Here is a 12,977-nt window from a genome sequence, read left to right as displayed (position 1 = left end):
CAGCGTCAAGGGACACTTGGTAAGACGGAAGATGCAGCATAGTAGAAGTCAGGATGATACACTGTAAAACTTACACAATATGGTGGAGGACAAGACACTAGACAATGATAAAGACGACGGAAAGTCAGTCAGAACAACAATTAACCTCAAGCTCTCAAAAAGATCAAGTGGCTGCAGCAAATACATTCTTAAAAAATACTGATTGTTGGTTGTTTGTCGACAATGTTTCGCTCATATCGAGACGTCACCAGTTGTAGGGGAAGTAGCACCAATCTAGACCTCTGCTTAGCGCTTACGGTCGTAGCAGTGTGGGTTCTTCAACGTGCCAACGCCTGCTGCAACACGGGATGCCCGTTTTCAGGTCATATTCGGATGACCCGAACATTGGCCTAAATTTTGTAGCCCTTCACCGGCAATGGTGACGTCTCCATATCAGTGAAATTTTCTCGAAAGGGACATTAAACGATATACAACTAACCAGATGAATACAACTACAGAACTGAGGTGTCGTCATATCTTAACTTTGCTTCCTGGATAATTTATGGAAGCGAGCTCAGTGTACATATGTAGTTCCCGCGTTTGTTATGTACGCATCCTGACACTGAGTATTATCGCGGCGCTGCGTATAAATGTCCTGCTTTGTTAGCGGTCAGTGTGGTTATCCTCTTTGATTATTTGATGAGACAAATATTTCTTTTATAGAGGAATATGGAAAGATGAATATTAGCAATATATTCATTGTCATTTTAAACCGTATTGCCAGCCGGAGAGCCCAGTGGGTTAAAGTGTAAGGCTGCTGGTCTGTAGAGTGTGGGTTCGAATCTCGAAGAATTAACATTTTCAAGGTAACTTTTTACTAAAACTACATTGTTTTATTTTATTCATCAACAACGTTCCACAAGAACACTGTCTGAAATTGCTGCAATTCTATAAATATGTATTAAGCATTCATCTGCTCCCCAAACTACTCTGATCAGGTTACATATTACATTTGTCAGTACTGGGACAAACTTTCAAGATTGGTACTGAATCCTGCTTCTAATATATTGATCAGGGTGTCGTCATTACTTTCGTTGGTCATTATCATTTCCGTCACCTACTAGAATTTTGTCCCCGACACATCAAACAAGGCACATTATTAACCCTTATGGAATATGTATATTTCAACCATTATAGGGAATACTTACATGTATAATTAAACCATTATAGGGAATACTTATAATTAAACTATTATAGGGAATTCTTCTAATTAAACCATTATAGGAAATACTTATAATTAAATCATTATAGGGAATACTTATCATTGATTGATTGATTGTATCTTGTTTAACGTCCCTTTATAGAGAAAATTTCACTCATATGGAGACGTCACCATTGCCTGTGAAGGGCTTCAAATTTAGGCCTTTGATCGGCGCTTACGGCCATTGAGCAGTGGAAGTTCTTTAGCGTGCCACACCTACTGTGACACGGGACATCCGTTTTTAAGGTAATCTCCGAGGACCTGTGACATTCACAGCTGATGCCGAGCGTTTGGCGATAGAACTGTCACTACCTGTTTTAACGACTTAGGTCTGTCGCGGCCGGGATGTGTACTTATAATTAAAAGATATTGTTGTCCCTCACCTGTGTCTATATTGATATGGGTGTTTTTGAGATTTTCTTTTACTTCCTCTTAAGTCCAATCTTCCTTACCTTTTGTCACCGAATGTTCTCTTCAGAAACACAAAGGGAGCGATTCTCTTCAGTTCTCTAATCTCTCTCTCTCTAGAGAACCTCTTCAGTCACTACTCATCTCTATTGCGATTCTCGTCAGTTATCTAATCCTTCTCTAGCCATCCCCTTCAGTTCTCTAACCTCTCTCTCTCTCTAGCGATCCTTTTCAGTTCACTAACCCTTCTCTAGCGATTCTCTTCAGTTCTCTACCCCCCTCTAGCGATTATCTTCAGTTCACTAACCCCTCTGTAGCGATTCCCTTCAGTTCACTATCCCTCTCTAGCGATTCTCTTCAGTTCACTAATCCTTCTCTAGCGACCATCTTCAGTTCTCTAAATTCTCTCTAGCTATACTCTTCAATTCGCTAACCCCTCTTTAGCGATTCTCTTCAGTTATCTAATCCTTCTCTAGTGATCGTCTTCAGTTCTCTAAATTCTCTCTAGCTATCCTCTTCAATTCGCTAACCCCTCTCTAGCGATTCTATTCAGTTCACTAACCCCTCTCTAGAGATTCTCTTCAGTCACTAATCCTCTGTAGCGATTCTCTTCAGTTCTTTAATCCTTCTCTAGCGATTCTCTTCAGTTTTCTAATCTCTAATCCCTAATTTCACTTTTTCTACATACAGCTTAATCCTGTTCCGCAAGTCCTTCTTCAGCAGGGCGATAATTGCCGATTTGCACGAGTATTCTGTTCTTATTCTAGCTATTCTTTTCCTCTCTACGGTTTTAAGCCTTTTCAATTAATCTCGAGGGGATCCGGGTTAGAATACATGTAGGTCCTCAGTATACCCCTTTCTTGTCGTAAGAGGCGACTAAATGGGGCGATCCTTCGGATGAGACCGCAAAAACCGAGGCGCCATGTCACAGCAGGTGTGGCACGATAAAGATATACCTCCCTTTTCAATGGCAGTAATTGCCAAGCATAGACCTAAATTTTGCAGTCTTTCACCGGCAATGGTGACGTCTCCATATGAGAATCCCGTGGGGATCCGGGTTAGATTAGATCCTCAGTATCCTCTTGCTTGTCGTAAGAGGCGACTAAATGGGGTGGTCCTTCGGATGAGACCGCAAAAACCGAGGTCCCGTGTCACAGCAGGTGTGGCACGGTAAAGATCCCTCCCTGCTCAATGGCCATAAGTGCCGAGCATAGGCCTAAATTTTGCAGCCCTTCACCGGCATTGGTGACACCTTCATGAGTGAAATATTCTGGAGAGGGACGTAAAACAACATTCAATCAATCAATCTCCATATGAGTGAAAAAATATTGAGCGAGAACATTTCCAATTACGACACAAATATCTTTGCTCACGTCCTTTGCTTTAAATTCTTTTCTACACTTATATAGTACTATATATTATTGTTAATTTCTACACTACATCTTCATTAAAATCTCATCTCTTGTGCTTTAATTTCATTTGTGCAACCATTTGATCTATAGTCCTCCAGGGAGATTCAAGTATGTGTTGATCTGATTGGTTTGTTCTCTTAGATTGACATTTTGTCTGTGAGTGATGATCGAGGTTTGAAAGGTTGATGCCTTTTGTAAGCTTGCAAAAAATTATGCCGAGATTAGAAGTTTGACCCTTTTTGAATTGGAAGATTTTAAGCCTGTACTCTAGAGTTATCAAATTTTGAAAGGTACGGTTGCCAAAGTTTGAAATATATCATATTGTATTACACAATTCGCTGCACACTATCAAAGAATATCGAGGTTCCAGATGAGATTTTGCTGCTCTTTGTAAATGATTTTTATACGCCCGTCATTAGATGGGACGTATTATGTTATGGCGCTGTCCGTGCGTCTGTCCGGCTGACTGGCTATCCGTCCGGGGTAATGTTTTCCGGACTTATTTCCGTAACGGATGCATGTACAATTTTAAATTTGGTTACAATATCTACCTCAAGAATTGTAAGAGTGAGTTTGCATTTCAGCTGGATTGGTCCATCCTTGACCTACTTTAGGGCTCTAAGTAGGTCATACAGTTTTCCGGATTTTTTTTCCGTTACAGATACAGATATTGCCCTGAAATTTACACATAAACTTTCTTTCAGAGGAATACAAGTTCAGTTTGCATTTCAGCTGGATTGGTCTGTTCGTACATGACCTACATTATGACTAAAAGTAGGTCAAACAGTTTTCCGGGCTTTTTTCCATTATGGATACAGATATTGCACTGAAATTTAGTCAAAGGCTTTCTCTTGCAGGAATACAAGTTCAGTTTGCATTTCAGCTGGATTGAATCATCCTTGACCTACTTTTGAGCTAAAATATAGGTCAAACAGTTTTCTGGACTTTTTCTCATTATGGATGGAGATATTGCCCTGAAATTTAGTAAAAGGCTTCCTCTTGGAGTAGTACAAGTTCAGTTTGCATTTCAGCTGGATTGGTCCATCATTGACCTACTTTTTGGAAAAAATATGTCAAACAGCTTTCCGGGCTTTTTTTTCATTATGGGTGTAGATATTGCCCTGAAATGTAGTCAAAGGCTTCCTCTTGAAGGAATACAAGTTTAGTTTGCATTTCAGCTGGATTGGTACACTATGACCTACGGTGCTTTAGGGGCAGAAGTAGGTCAAACAGTTTTCCAGATTTTTTTTTTGGTGTGGTCACAGGTATTGCTCTGAAATTTATTCAGAACCTCTCTCTCAGAGAAATACATAATCAGTTCACATTTCAAACATTTCAACTTAATTGTTGCACCATGACCTACTTTAGGGCTGAAAGTATCTCAAATGGTTTCCTGAACTTTTTATCATCATACATGTAGATAGATATTGCACCGACATTTTGTTACAACCTTACTCTCAGAGAAATACATAATTAGTTCACATGTCAGATGGATTGGTGTACCATGACCCACTTTAAGACTTTTCTATTCAGAATGTGTGTTTTATCGATTCAGAGTGCACACTATGCTTCCATGTTGAATTTCACTGTTCAACGGGCGTATTTTGTACCGTTTGCGGTACTCTTGTTAAAGGAATTGTGTTTCATATATTGACTTCTGGCCTGGATGGTATAAAGCTTTTACCATACTCATACTCAAACTCAGCCATGTTTTTTTTAGTACAACTCTGAGCAAGCTCCAAAGCATATTCGAAAAAATTTAATCTTGAGGATGTACTCCATTTGAGTATTAGAATGATTTTATAAAAGTTTTATAACCTTCACTTTTGAGTATGAGTGCGGTTTAGAGCACGAAGTTTGAGTATGAAAACGTGCTCAAAAAGTTTTATAACCTCCAGGCCAGAGCAATGATCTACCGTTCCCATTTATGGCTAACGTTGAAGGAGGGAACTTCGTGTATGGCTGACTTTGTAGAAGTGTTGAAGTTTTGGTTTTTGCAATTGACTAATCTTCTAGAAGTTGGTGCTCTTTGTGAAGTGATATGGTTTTGAAGATTTGTCGCCCTTTGTAAATTTTTAGTGTAATGAGAGCTCTACCTTAATGGCCACATCACGCTTTTCTGGAGTTTCGAGCCTAAGCGACACGTGATTAGTAATCGATTAGAATTTTTTGCATTCATTGACAGTATTCAATATATTGAAACAGAAAAATATCGGTTTTTGGAATAGAATTTTGATTGAGAGATGCCTAGCATAATTGAAAATGATCGTTTGAGTGCTGTTGGGATGCTGAAAGCTAGGATGTCTTAAAGCAATGTATCAAGGCAGTTTAGAGTTCATATTAACGCTATATAAATGCGTTATGGAGACGATATCAGCAAACTGACACCGTTCCGGACCTCCCACGATCAGGACGCTCGTGTGTGACGTCACATCGGCAAGATACGTAGATGTCTGATTTGCGTAATCGATTCCAATTTGCTTCTTTGACTGCTAGAAGCATCGCTGGGCATCAACGGATAAGTCCTCGTATCGTAAGGGACCAACATCCGTTCTCGACGTCCAGCTATCCGTCCTGTTCTGCTCTGGCGTCATCGTGTTGTGAGGTTAGCGTGGTGTAGGAGGCATCGTCGTTTCAATAACAGAGATTGGGCGGAAGTTCTGTTTACGGACGAGTCGAGATTTCATCTCGACAGCAGTGTCGGTCGTGTTCGGATTTACCATCGTGCCAGAGAACGTTATGTCGATGCCTGCGTTATTCAACGCCGCCAATTCGGCGGAGGGAGCGTTATGGTCTGGGATGCAATTGCAACACAGGTGGAGGGAGCATTATGGTCTGGAATGCAATTGTAACACATGGAAGGACCTCCTTTGGTAATATTGGAGTACAATTTAACCGTAGCACACTACCGTGACGAGATTGTACGTCAGCACATCATTCCACTCATTCACAACAACCAGCGTAACGTCATTCTGCAGCACGACCGCACGCGTTGTTAGTAACTACCTACAGCAGCAAAATGTGAATGTGCTACCCTGGCCTGCGATGTTACCGGATTTATCGCTTATAGAACATGTTTGGGATGAAATGGAACGATGTTTACGTCAAGAGCCAATTTAACCCCCTGCTACGATGGACGCTTTACGGAGTCGTTCTTATTTGCGCACATAGTGGAACATTCCCTAGGCATTTCTGCATAACCTGATTCGTTCAATGCGTCGAAGGTGTAAAGAATGCATCGGTACAAATGGCGGTTATACTTAAGAAATAAGATATCATTTTTGAATGTTGTTGGGATATGACATGAATTTGGTCACGTGATCAAATCCTATAACGCCCGAAGGTCGTTATAGTAGATTTGATCACGTATCAACTTCATGTCATATACCAATAACATTCAAAAATGATATTTTATTTCTTATATTTATATTTTCTATTTTGATTTGTGTTCTTACCGAGCTTCCATGATTATGTAGCAGATGACCAAAATAACGATCGTAGAACACAAAATATAGTTCGTTAGAGTTTTATCGAATTAAAAATTAGGAACAATATCAAAGAGAATATAAGATATAGATATTTAATTCAAAATGTTAAAAAAAGACGAAACATGTGTAAAATAAAGGTAATTTACACCCAAAGTCAATAAAAGCGTGCAATTGAGGGTTTCAAAATCATAGTTTATCGACCATTCAATATATATATGGTAACATGCGTTTATTAATGGTAAATATCTGTTGAACACTCACCTCAAATTGTTTCAAGTTAAGTATGACAGATTTTTTTTTACAGTCGGTCAAAGTATGGTATATTTTTCGAGATTTTTCTCACATGTAACCTTCGTTACTGAGTCCTTGACATGATAATATGTAAGATAAACATTAATTTTCCATGTATTATTCCATAACTTGTATTGGAATTGACTGAGCATATATTTTTCTAATTTGCGAAAGACAATAAATACAGGTTTTCAAAGAAAATATTTAATCAACACAACAAGAAATTATCTGCTGTAAAAGTCAGCAATAAGATTTTAAGAGCGCAAAATAAACGACTAGATGTCACTTTCAATATCTTTGAAATGGCAAAAAATAAAATTGATTAACAAATATTCTCGAACAGTTCAATATATATGAAACATGAAAACAAAAGACTAGCAATAGATATAGAACGATAGCTTTTTTGTATGTAAATGAAGTAGCGCTATAATTATGTAACGTATGTTTCAACACTTACACAACAGTACATCCATGAAAATATTATGCCAAAACGATGTCACCATCAGTTATTCTTTACGATTGATGTTGCAAAATCATAACGACATCACTTAATTCAATGGAAATACCAATTTTAATAGAAATATAACGTAGACAAGCAAAATTTTTTACCAAATGTGTCTTTTCTTCTGAATTTATTAATTTGCAATAAATGTGCGATTAAAACAAAAGTGATAGATTGATGTTTCGCTATATAAATGCCCATGATTCTTATAGAAATAACAGACACATATTTTGAAACCTGGATTGCTCTTTGTTATAATAAACAATAAAAGTAACGTATGTTTCTTATTTTTCCTTTCATTACTATAAACACATCATTTCTATTCAAAAAATGGAAAGAATCATATGTACCCATTTCTAACAATCTGTTTACAATAATAATATAAAGAAAATGTTTAATTTCCCAACATTTTGATTAAATGTATACCGAATCTTATGTTTTTGTTGCTTATTTTGGAATACCTTTTCATAGAAACTGTCAGTATAATCCACCACGCGGTGTTATGAATGAATATTTAACGTGAACCTTAAGACATAGTTGTCCCCTATTAATTTTGAGGTCAAAAGGACAACGGTTAAACTACTCTGGACATACGCTATTGTCCGTTGAGAAATCTTTCCTTGATAGACATCAAACTTGAAACACTGGTGCCCCTTATGAATAGATGACCCCCATTGGATTCCAAGTCACAAGGTCAAAGGTCATACAAAATTACTCAAATGACCAGTTGCTTATAAGTATTTTGAGAGACAAAACTTACATGTATCATTATGGTAGCCTTTGACCGGTAGTTAAACCTTTATTTTCACTGTCTATACAGACATTCTACCTTTTCAGTATTGCCACAAGGGGAGGATATAATATTATTTCTAAAACATTTTTTCATGGTTCTTATGTTTTAATACATTTTTTTCATGGTAGTTATTCTGTACTTCTACTCTCACAAGCGCCATTTCTGAAAAAAATAAATAAAAAATTAAAAACAAGTAGAATAATATTACGTAACGGAATTTCTGGTAACATATGTTACACTCAGATAAAATATTTTTGAATGATTTCTCTATAAGATTACATAGAACAATCATCAGAGATTAGTCCCTTCATTTCTAAGATATATTATGAAAAGATGCTGAATTCTAGCAAATTGATAAATGTAGAGTTGCATAGTTACAGGTATCATAAATAGGACAGTAGCAGAGGAAAACATGGCCTGTATTTCTTGCAGAGGATATCTGTATATGCTAGTGAATACGGGAACAATAACACATTTGTTTCTTCATAACATAGTTGATATTCAACAAACATATCATTAATGATGATATTTTGTCAATATGTAGTTCAATATTTGATGTCTAATCAAGCATTTCATTAAGTAGCATACGTTACTTTGAGTAACGTATCTTACCAGCGTTCTACTCAATGTAATTCTTACACCAGAAGAATTTCTAGATATTTGGAATACGATATACATTCTTTGATATCAGAAGAACAAATTCAGACCAAAACATTCTATCTGCTTAATCAATATTGTATATCAAACATTGCAGTTGTTGTAACAGTACTTACCGTAAGAGAAAATTAATCCTAATTCTCAAAGTTTAACACGTATTGACTTTCAAACTCAAATGTTCATAGTAGACGTTCATGTCGTATACAACACCATGCAGAGAGAGAGAGCAAAAATACGCCGGAAATTGTTCTATCATTCCCTTTAATTAATTTCTCGGTAACGAATGTTACATCTTGACACGTTTGTCAAATTTCAGACCAACCAATGACTTCTGCAAAAGAAATGTTTATATTTTCATTCTCTGTACACTACGAGATTTTCATAAAAGGGGTAACATTTGCTCTGCAAATACGTTTTCATAAAAAGTTTATTGTATCGTATGTTACATTTCTGAAATCAGAATGCAAAATTTTGAGAATATGATGACTTCTTCTCAATGCCACATCCAAATATCGCTTGATGAATATTTTTCCACAGTTTTTGAATATTTTAGCGCCAAAATAGATCAAAAACATAAAGATAATACGAAATCTTTGTCCATACATTGGGTGTTTAATTGACCCTATGATCACATAATATAATCTGGCGACATGGAGTAATATATACACCACTGCTTAAAATCATAGGCAAAAGTTGTTTAACTTTTATTGAATGAAAATTTAGGAAATACAAATGATATTAACGCAAAGAAAATTTAAAAACACGCTCTCAGATTTTTATATTTGCTTGTTCAATTTTAAAAATTGAGTCGGCGACAGTCACGTACGTTACAAAATTAGGGTATCTACGCTTCCTACCAAGTTTATAAGTAAAGGGGAAATAAAAAGTATACCATGCCTAGGGAGGCTATGGGTCCATAAATGTATAGCACACAAACTATATGATTTGGTATAGCTTATTTTCTAATAAAGTGCCGGCGACATCGATTGCACGCTTTTATTGACTTTGAGTGTTTAGAGCGTAAAGTTAACTGAAATGACAAGAGCGGAGTAAACTACATCCGTGATATGATTTGGTCGCGATCAGCGATGGAAAAACTGGCGTCGGTCTAGCTTACTAAGTCGAAAACGCAATTTTCGGCAGAAATTCAAAGGATCTGAGAGAATTGATGGTGGATATGATGGGTCAAGTTAACGTTAAGTTCTTAGTCAGGTTTTTGGAAAGAAACAACGATATTTTCATCGTTAGGACTCGCGGTTGTAGCCATGCAGGAGACGATTCGAGATAGTAGGACAGATTTAGACAAAGTGCAGGTAGGTTGCGTCTTTTATTTACCTTCAGTGTGCATAAAAGAAAATAAAAACGAACTGACGGAGTTTTTGTTCACTTGAGAGATTTCTGTTGTAGGATTTTAAAGAAGACTCGCACCGGTACCCTGACATGAACATATAAATTTTTCGAGCCTCGAAACCAACCCCGCTTATGATGATGCCGAGTCATAGCCGTGATGGAAGTTGCCAGGAAGCATAAAGTAAATAGGCTTATAACTCTGCCTACATGTTTTCGCTTCCAATATCATAGAACTTTATTTTATAAATTTGCCATGCAGAAGTTGCAGACGGAATTCAAAACTGTATAAAATGAAACAACAGAACGATATGTTTAATGTTTCTCTAATATAAATTGATGAAATTCTTGTTTGTTTACAAAATAAACTGTATAAATATCCTGCTGCGTTTATTTCTGTTATGATGCCATTGCAGTGGCGGATCCAGGGTTTACGAAAGGGGTGTGTGAAAGTCAAGTACATGTATTAGCCAAAATACTCAGCCATTTTGGGTGCCAATCTGGAATTTTACTCACACTATTTCTATTATTTAAATTTGTGGCGAGGGGGGGGGGGGGGGGGGGGTATAAATCCCCCACTGCATTGCATAAGCAAGAAGTCGGGTGAAAGTACAGTAACTGACTTTTGAATCGGTGATTGTATTCATACGCAAGAACAAACTGATCACGTGACCAAATTCATGTCACACGAAATTGAACATCGATTTCATTAGTACTGTCATATAAGGAAGTGCATAGGCAAATGTAAATATACGCTATTAAACTTGTGACACCCCCCTTATTTTCAGTGGCTGTTACAACCATAATCCGTGATTTGATGCTGCTTGGTTGTATAATGTTTAACGTCCCGCTCGAGAATATGGTTGTATAATGTTTAACGTCCCGCTCGAGAATATTTCACTCACATGGAGACGTCAACATTGTCGGTGACGGGCTGCATAATATAGGTGGCCAGTTAGCTCAGTTGGTAGAGCACCTGACTAGAGATTCAGGGGCCCCGGGTTCGAATCCCGGTCTGGTCACGGCACCAAAATTCTGTAACGGGAATCCTGGTCACGGCACCAAAATTCTGTATTCGGGTCACAACGACGAAAATTCTATACCCAGAACCAGTATATCAGGGGCAATAATTCGGGTGATCGAATGCCCTGCTAACACTGGCCCTGGTAAAATTCAACCCAGGTATCGTTATTCCTGAACTATGGTCAACACATCCGAATAAAAACACCAGTAAAGAGTTTACAATTTATTAATGATTTAGGATTGATTGGTATTGTAGATGATAGCAAATAACAAATTGACGGATGAAAATATCTGAATATGTCCCTACTGATTCCAATAATCTTAAATATTTCCAAAAAATAGAAAGAGAATGAGCTACATCTTGACCTAAATAGAAAGTACTGTGTTAGAATATGAATGTCAGTACTAAAGTATAAAATTTCCTACCCCTATCCACTACACCTTGAAACAGGACTTGGAAAGGAAAACCCTACAATAAACTTGCAAACTACATACTAACTCTTGAGTATTATCCTAACAAAATAATACCTAAAGTCTGCAGTAAAACCTTAAGGTTTTTAGCAGTTCCTAACACCTATTCTTACAAAAATCATGCTTATTTCATGTTAGTGACTATATTCAGAGCTTTAAAACCTTGAGGCTTTTGTTGCTCAGAATAAGAGAAAAGAAATCTAACCATGAGGTCAGCTCCTAACCAAGTGATCAAACACAGCCTTATATACCTTGAATTCTATTCACTAACTTAAGCCAACCAAAACCTAAGAAACTATCCTGACTTATCCAATCAAGCAACAGGTAGCTTATTCACTTAGGAGAGCTTGACAACAGAGATGACACTTCCTGTTTAATATGAAAAACATGTGGAATCCATCAACTTAATCTAAACTTGAATAAATATCAAAAGTAAATGACTGACAGTAAGTAACTAAACTTCAAATATGATACTAGGCTGATTTAATCATAAAAGTTGAAATAAATTGAAAGTTAATGTAAATAGAAAAATAGATCCGCTACACGTGTGATCAATGAGTGACGGGGCAGGGACTAAATTAATGTTATCAACAAAATTTAATCAATGTGCACATATACACTATATATACCAAGTTTGGCCCCACCCTGAAGTCAGAACTTCTACCCCAAGGATCCTGAAAGTTACAATTTTGGTATCTTCCTATTCTATATCACTATGTATTTAATTTTTTTTTTAAATTGCAGGTGTAAAGAAGATTTTTGAAAATTTGTCAATTTTTGCACCAACCCTAAGGCCCCAGGGGTGCAGGAGTCCTGCAATTTAGTACAATTTACATCCCCCTAATCTTCCAAAGATGGTTCATACTAAATTTGAAAAGAATTGGAATGGTAGTTATCAAGAAGTTAAAAATTTCTATTGTTCTCACATTTAATAACTGACAATTTTGGCCCCACCCTGATACCACAAACCCTACCCCTGGGATCATCAAGTAAAGGACCACCTTTCTAAATATCCATTTAGTTTCAATTTAGTATCAATAGCACTAAAGATGTTATTTAAGCGTTTTACAAATAAACACTATATACTAAGCTCGGCCTCATCCTGGAGTCAGAACCCTTACACCGGGGATCATGAAATTTACAAGTTTGGTAGAAGGCTTCCTGCTCTACATCACTGTCTATTTAGTTTTTCTTACACATGTGCAGTTGTAGAGAAGAAAGTTTTGAAAATTGATAAATTTTTGGCAGTTTTTGCCCTGCCCCTAAGGCCCAAGGGGTGCAGGAGTCCTGAAATTTACAATTTATGTCCCCCTTGTCCCAAAGATGCTTCATACCAAATTTGAAA

The 12,977-nt window shown here is 37.0% G+C and overlaps 2 long non-coding RNA genes across 2 annotated transcripts; one reads left to right on the top strand and one right to left on the bottom strand.

Annotated features, from left to right (window-relative positions):
- Positions 1–7,027: 7,027 nt before the first annotated feature.
- Positions 7,028–9,890, bottom strand: LOC130046882 (uncharacterized). The gene is made up of 2 exons (XR_008795934.1): positions 8,908–9,890; positions 7,028–8,296 (listed from the first exon to the last, which is right to left on the bottom strand). It is a non-coding gene; the product is annotated as an uncharacterized LOC130046882 (long non-coding RNA).
- Positions 9,891–9,969: 79 nt separating this feature from the next.
- LOC130046883 (uncharacterized) lies at positions 9,970–10,520 on the top strand. Its single transcript, XR_008795935.1, has 2 exons — positions 9,970–10,104; positions 10,199–10,520. It is a non-coding gene; the product is annotated as an uncharacterized LOC130046883 (long non-coding RNA).
- Positions 10,521–12,977: the final 2,457 nt, after the last annotated feature.

The sequence above is a fragment of the Ostrea edulis genome, chromosome 6 (genome assembly GCF_947568905.1).
Source record: "Ostrea edulis chromosome 6, xbOstEdul1.1, whole genome shotgun sequence".
In the NCBI taxonomy this organism is placed as follows: domain Eukaryota; kingdom Metazoa; phylum Mollusca; class Bivalvia; order Ostreida; family Ostreidae; genus Ostrea; species Ostrea edulis.
The sequence above is the reverse complement of the archived record's forward strand: the minus strand, read 5'-3'. Positions and strand labels throughout refer to the sequence as shown.